The sequence below is a fragment of the Halyomorpha halys genome, unplaced genomic scaffold, assembly GCF_000696795.3.
Source record: "Halyomorpha halys isolate HHAL.00 unplaced genomic scaffold, Hhal_1.1 Scaffold1797.1, whole genome shotgun sequence".
NCBI classification, from domain to species: Eukaryota; Metazoa; Arthropoda; class Insecta; order Hemiptera; family Pentatomidae; genus Halyomorpha; species Halyomorpha halys.
The window spans coordinates 17,633-24,819 of record NW_027111295.1 but is presented as its reverse complement, the minus strand read 5'-3'; positions in this window follow the sequence as shown (position 1 = coordinate 24,819).

Below are 7,187 nucleotides of genomic sequence, written 5' to 3'. Positions count from 1 at the left end.
ATATATATATATAAAGTTATGGTTGGACAAGGCCTGTATAATACAACTCTAATCCTAACTCCACATGTAAATAAACCCCAATAATTTCTATAAGGAGCATCACAGAGATAATAAAGCAGTATCTTTCTAGTAAGCCTGCGTTTTAATTCTGTTCCCTCTTTTCCTTTTTCTTCAAGCCTTTCAGTCCAAGTGCTCGTAAGTGGTGCCCAGACCCTGAAACTGAATGAAGATCCAGGCGCAACCGGCTCCTGAAGTTCCTGCGGTACCGGTGCTACCCCTGCTACCAGAGACCACTCTCGCGGCTGCCCACGCCAATATGTTGGCTAAAATGAGAGTGAGAGCAGTAACCTCTCAGGATATTAGAAAAGCCATCTCAGACTTGGAGCGGTTCTCAGGCGAATCGGTGTGTTAAACCACTTTATTAAAGGTGGAGATCGCATCAGAATGACGCGATTTCCCTCAAGGCAGCGCTCATATTCCGGATCAAGTGAGATGTTTTGAACCATATTCAGGCAGACGAGGAAACAGCATGGCCAGTAGTGAAGGGAAGATTAAAGAAGGCCTATGGAGGAGGCAGATGGTCCCCAGAGGAAGACATTTTCTACATGCTGCGGGAGAGGAGAAAGATGAATTTTATTAACTCCATAATGAAGGTGCAACTGGCTAAGGAGACAAATAAAAGGGAAGGTTTACCACGGGACCGCACTTTTGTTGAATGTGCTCAAGACATGATCGATGCCAGCGCTAGAGAGGAGGATGCAAGGATGGATGTCGATGATGCAGGATGGAACAGAGTACCGTACCATCGCACAAGGAATCCGTCAACACCATGGAAGAGAAGAGAACCCGGGGATAGTGGTAAAGATTGACGTACGGTTTGAGAAAGGCGACCGTACCAGGGCAGAATACGCAATGGAGGAGGAAAAGAAGACAGGAAGTGCCATGGGTGCGGAAAAGTAGGACATCTGGTGGCTCAATGTCCCCGCACTAGGTGCTTTGAGTGCGGCAATGAAGGCCACGGGGCCAGGGGAACTGATGGAAATAGATGTACAGCGGATACGGCGGAAAAGAAGAGAGGACTAAAGACCTAGTGAGTCCTCTAGTGGAACCTCAGGAACAGAGGGGGAATGAAGAGGAAGACGGAGCAATAAACCGGGAAACAGTAGATGGCGCCGAGTAAGTGAGGGAAGGAGATCAAGGCAAGAGAGTTGAGGAGGGTGTCAGGAGACGGGCGACCGCACATTAGAGATTTTCAATATCAAAGGAGAAATTAGCGGTCTGCCTATCATCAAGGTTAGCGGCGTGAGATGCCTCGTGGACACGGGGAGCTCCCACACCATCCTGTGCCGAGAGGTACTGAGGAAGCTGAGCGGCGGTGAGAGGAAACTCTAGATGGATGTCCAGGTATGTCATTGTCAATTAATCACCCTGGGTGGGCTCTGTAGAGTAGAAGGGGAGGCAGATATTGATTTATGGGAATGGGGAATCGAAGATGGGGTATTGAGGGTGTATGAAGCATGCCCTCAACTGAAATTGCCGGACACACTTCATTTTTGGTTTGCTGGTTGGGTTGAAGTGGACTGTATAAATGAAAAATAACATGATTAAATGAGAAATAATTATATTGTTTATGTTACAATGGTGTGGTGGGTGGCCGAAAGGAAACATTATGATTAAATGGTTAGTAAAATTTTGAATACTGGGCTATGGAATTGTAGATATAAAATTGAGGTGGTTGATGATGATTGCCAAGTGTTGGTGAATGTTAATTATTGGTAGGTTGACTTACTCCATGGTTCTTTCTTCCCCCTGCATCTCTAAGCCCCTCTCCTCTCTACTGCTGGGAACAACTCCAAGAGTTTTACTCACTCATGGTGGATTCCTGATGTCAGAGACAAGGAAAATGATGAACTGCTTCTCAAGACAAGATGGCTCTCTCGCACTCAGGCTTGCTTCTCTTGCTACGAAGCGTTGGAGGAGGCAAGCTTTTGATCCTGGCCACATGGGCGCTACTGGTCCAAAGTCTTTCTGATTCACCTTTCCGTTGCCGTAGGTTACCGGAACAGAGGGTTCATATCGTGGAGAAAATACCCCGTGAATATTAGGCTATTATAAGTTGATATCTATTAGGGAAGGCAAGTGCGGAGATAAGGAATAACAAGGGCCTGTGGAGGATTCGGTTGGGGAAGAGGAGATATCGGTGTCGCGAGCTTCGAATGTGAGAAACCAAACGGATAGGTGCGATCCAATGAGGGAGGAGGATTGGAGACAGGAAATAAAAGACAAATATGCAGATATTTTCTTAAAGGAGGGAGAGTTACTGGGGGCGACCGGACAAACAAAGCACCAAATCCCCCTGAAACTAGATAAAATTACTTACATAAAAGAGAGGAGGTATCCACATGCGCTTAGACAGCATATTTGGAAAGAGTTAGATAATATGAGAAAACAGGGTATCATCGTAGATAGTACCTCCCCATACAACAGCCCCCTATGGGCAGTGCGGAAGAAGGGCACACCGGGAGAAAAATATAGGGTAGTAATTGATTACCGGGGCCTTAATGAGAACACGGTAGACGAGAGATACCCGATACCGCGACTAGAAGATATCTTAGATAGACTGGGTGGGGCAACGATCTTTAGTACTTTAGATTTGAAGGCCGGCTACCACCAAATCAAGATGCACTCGGAGGATCAGCACAAGACAGCTTTTACATTCGAAAGGGGGCATTACGAATTTACGAGGATGCCCTTCGGACTGATGAATGCCCCAATTACGTTCCAACGATTGATGGACGAATTCTTAGGGGAAATCGACGAGTCCATGTGCCAGGTATACATGGACGACCTGCTCGTTTTTAGCAAATCGGAGGTAGAACATGTGTTCCACTTGCACAAGGTGTTCGAACAGGTCCGGAAATTTGGGTTAAAGTTATCGTGCGAAAAATCAATATTGGGGAGAAACATGATACATGGGCACACAATATCGGAACAGGGAGTCTGGCCAGACGCAAATAAGGTAGAAGCGATCAGGAAAATGGTGATTCCAACGGATGTTAAGGGAATCTGGGTATTGTTGAGAGCTCTGAATTACTATAGACGATTCGTACCGGCGGTGGCCAGGTATCTGATTGTTCGACTCGAAATAATATTGATTTCACTGAAAATATCATTACCAACGTACTTAATATGGAGGTTGTTTCGGTTCGTTTAAATTCGACTCCTTCTATCGTTGTCACAGCAGTTTATAAACCTCCAAATAAAAAACTAATTCAAGAAGAAATTTTAAAACTATTACCACCAGGGAACCATACATTAGTTTTAAGTGACATAAATTGTAAAAACATTTACTGGGGATGCCGCAAATCAAATTCTAGCGGAAATACTTTACTTGATATTTGCTCAAGGCACAATATCCAGATACACGCACCAAATGAACCTACGTTTTACAGACCAGGCTGTAAATGTGATATTCTGGATATTGTATTAACAAAAAATTTTAGTTTTCCTCTCTCTTCTCAAGTGATTACAGCTTTAAATTCGGACCATATCCCAGTATTAATTAATTTCTCAACTGAGATAAACAATGAATCGTTGAAAAAATCCCTCATTAATGGAGTAATCGATTGGGAAACGTACAAAATTCTTGTCGATGAAAAATTACAACTGAAAAAAAATTTCCCTACCGCTCAAGAAATAAATAAAAGTATAACGACGTTAAATGATTCGATCTCAAACAGTTTAGACGAGGCAACTGTACGACCTTTCCATTTAAGGGGAAAACATTTTCTGGCAGCTGCCCAAAATCGATACTACTAAAAATTAAAGAAAAAAATCATGCAAGGAGACAGTGGATGCGCACTAGAAATCCTGTTCACAAAAATAAATGGAACCACCTCAAACATGAAACTAACAAGGATCTGGATGAATGGGCTTATTCTAAATATCAGGGATATGTGGAAAATTTAGACCCAAAGGACCATTCATTATGGAAGGCCACGCGACGTCTCTTGAATAAACGTGAAAAAATTCCAAGTCTAGTAGACAACGATGGATTCATCACCAGTGACGCCATAAAAGTTGAAGTGTTGGCCAATTTCTTTGAGAAAACATTCTCTAACACAGAAATACGTCAGAATTTATTCGCTGATCAAATTGACAAGTATGTAAATCTCCCCCTCGCAACAGTTGAACTCCCACCTAAATTCACGTCCCCAAAAGAAATCCAGAACCTGATTAAAAAGCTCAAGATAAAGAAAAGTTCTGGCCATGATTTGATTTCAATCATAGCAATCAAAATGTTAACCAGGAAAGCTGTCGTTTTTATCACGTCAATTTTCAACAGTTGCCTTCGTACTGGATACTTTCCGGATACATGGAAGAAAGCCGAACTTATAGTAATTCACAATCCTGGTAAGAACGCTAAACAAATCAGCAGCTATAGACCTATCAGTTTATTACCCATTTTGGGAAAATTACTGGAATCAGTTATAAAAAAACATCTTAATTCTTTTCTTCAAAGCATCGAAATAATTCCTGATTTTCAATTCGGTTTTCAATACAGTCATTCCACTTCTCACCAACTGGCAAGACTATCGGAATTTATAATTAGCGGATTCGAAAAAAAGAGACACACCCTGGTAGCGTTCTTAGATTTCCAACAAGCATTCGATAAGGTCTGGCACCGAGGTCTCCTATATAAATTAAACAAAGCAGGCACTCCAGAATACCTATACAATATTCTGAGCTCATTCCTCAATGGTAGAACATTTTCAGTCAGAATTAATAACAAAAATTCAACCCTTAAACAAATCAATGCCGGTACTCCACAAGGTTCAGTCCATTCTCCCATATTGTTCAACTTTTACCTTCACGACATCGTCCAGTCCACACACACCTCCATAGCTATGTTCGCTGACGATACAGCTGTCTCTCAACATGATGACATAATAATAGCTAGAAACACTTTGCAAAGTCACCTTAATGATTTAGAACAATATTTCACTAAATGGATGATTAGCTTGAACATTGAAAAATGCAACTCAAAAGTTTTTACTCTTCGACGCCCACCAGATCCACCGGATCTAATCCTCAAAGGTAAAAATGTGAAATGGAATCCTGCCAGTGAAAGAGTAAGATGCCTGGGAATTCACCTAGATCGCCGCCTTACCTGGAATCAACATATCAACATCAAAATAACTCAAACTTATGGAAGGTTGGCAATGCTATATCCTATCCTAAACAGATATTCCAAACTAAAACCGGAAACAACTTTTCTTATATTTAAAACAATCCTCAGGCCACTGCTGATGTACGGCTGTGAAGTCTGGGGAGCGGCATCCTTCACGAAAAGGAAAAAACTACAATCTTTTCACAATAAAGTCCTAAGAATCGCAGTTAATGCTCGACATAAAAAATGTCCAATTGCATCGCGAATTACAAATGGAGTCAATAGAGGATTATATCAAAAAACGGTTCATGAAGTTCCACTCCCAGTTGGCAACAGTTAAAGGAGCTGTGACCTACAACCTGGGAAACCCAACCTCAACCCGAAGACTGAAGCCCAGAATGTTAATTATTTAAGTGTACCAATATCATTATTTTTTGTTATTAATTTTACTTTCCTCTTTTATTAAGAAGCATTATTCTTATCTATTATTTTTTTTCTTTTAATAAGAACATTTTATATAGTTAGCGGTGTCATTTGTATGACTATACCCCCTCATAACCAACTGTTAAATATATATATATATATAATAAGTTATATCAACCATGTAAGGCCCACCAGGCCGATCTGGTATAAAAATAAAAAAAAAAAAACAACTATTTCAGAAACATAAGGTCTGTTCCAACGACTATGCATTCTACAGCCTGTAAGAAGTGGTTTTTGAAAGAAAGAACTAACATCGACTAAAATACAACGATGTTTTAAAATACTGTTGCTTAGAATAAATTACCCAAAATTTTGAACATCCATTTGAGTAACATAATGTCTGTTCCAACGATCATGCATTCTACGGCCTGTCAGAAGTGTTTATTCAATCAAAGAATGGGACATCGACTACAAAAAACATCAATGTTTTAAAATATCGTTACTTACAATACATTACCCAATTTTTATTTTTAATTGTTATATATAGCCAATTTCTTAGCTGTATTGGTAGTATATAACAATTTAAACATGTAACATACCTTCCAATGTTGTTAAGTTACCACTATGTGATCATTTTTATTTGTAATTGTTATATATTGCCAATTTCTTAACTGTATTGGTAGTATATAACAATTTATGATTACATAAATAGTGAAATAATGCTGTTATGTTGTTAAGTTATCACTATGTGATAATTTTTATTTGTAATTGTTATATTTTGCCAATTTCTTAACTGTATTGGTAGTATATAATAATTTAAATATGTAACATTCCTTTCAAAATTATGATTACATAAATTGTGAAATAATGTTGTTATATTGTTAAGTTACCACTATGTGATCATTTTTATTTATAATCGTTATATATTGCTAATTTCTTAACTGTATGGGTTGTGAAGTTGATGGCAAGATGACTTTTATTACTTCAAGTTCATCCACTGTATATTAATCTATAATAATAAAGTATAATAATATTCAGTAAAATATGATTATGTTTTGTGAGTTATACTCCATCTTTAAAATTATTTGTTACTTTTGATGGATACAAGGTCAATAAGTCTTGGTGACGGCCCTCTTTCAGAATACTTTTTACTGGAAGATTATTGATTGACCGTTGAACCACCAAACAAAAAAATAAATAAAAAAGGTAAACAAAAAAAATCTACACCAGAAATCCGCAGTACACCTGCAGCCAAAAATGAAAATTCCAATACTTCAGCACCAACCATATCTAATTATAACTTACCTAACGTAACACCTCCCATTAATGCCACTCCTGAATCTTCAGTCAACCGTTCATTTAGGGAGCCTGTTCCACCTCCAATTTTCGTCAACAATATCCACAACTTCTTGGAGTTTGGTAAAGAAATATCAGAAGTCATTGGACAACCGAATTTTAAGTGCTACAACAATAGAAAAGATACCAAGATTACCACAACAAATAAAGACCACTACAAGAGCCTAGTTAGACATCTATCGGAGAAGAATTACGACTTCCACTGTTACCAGCTAAAAGAAGACAAACCATATCGAGT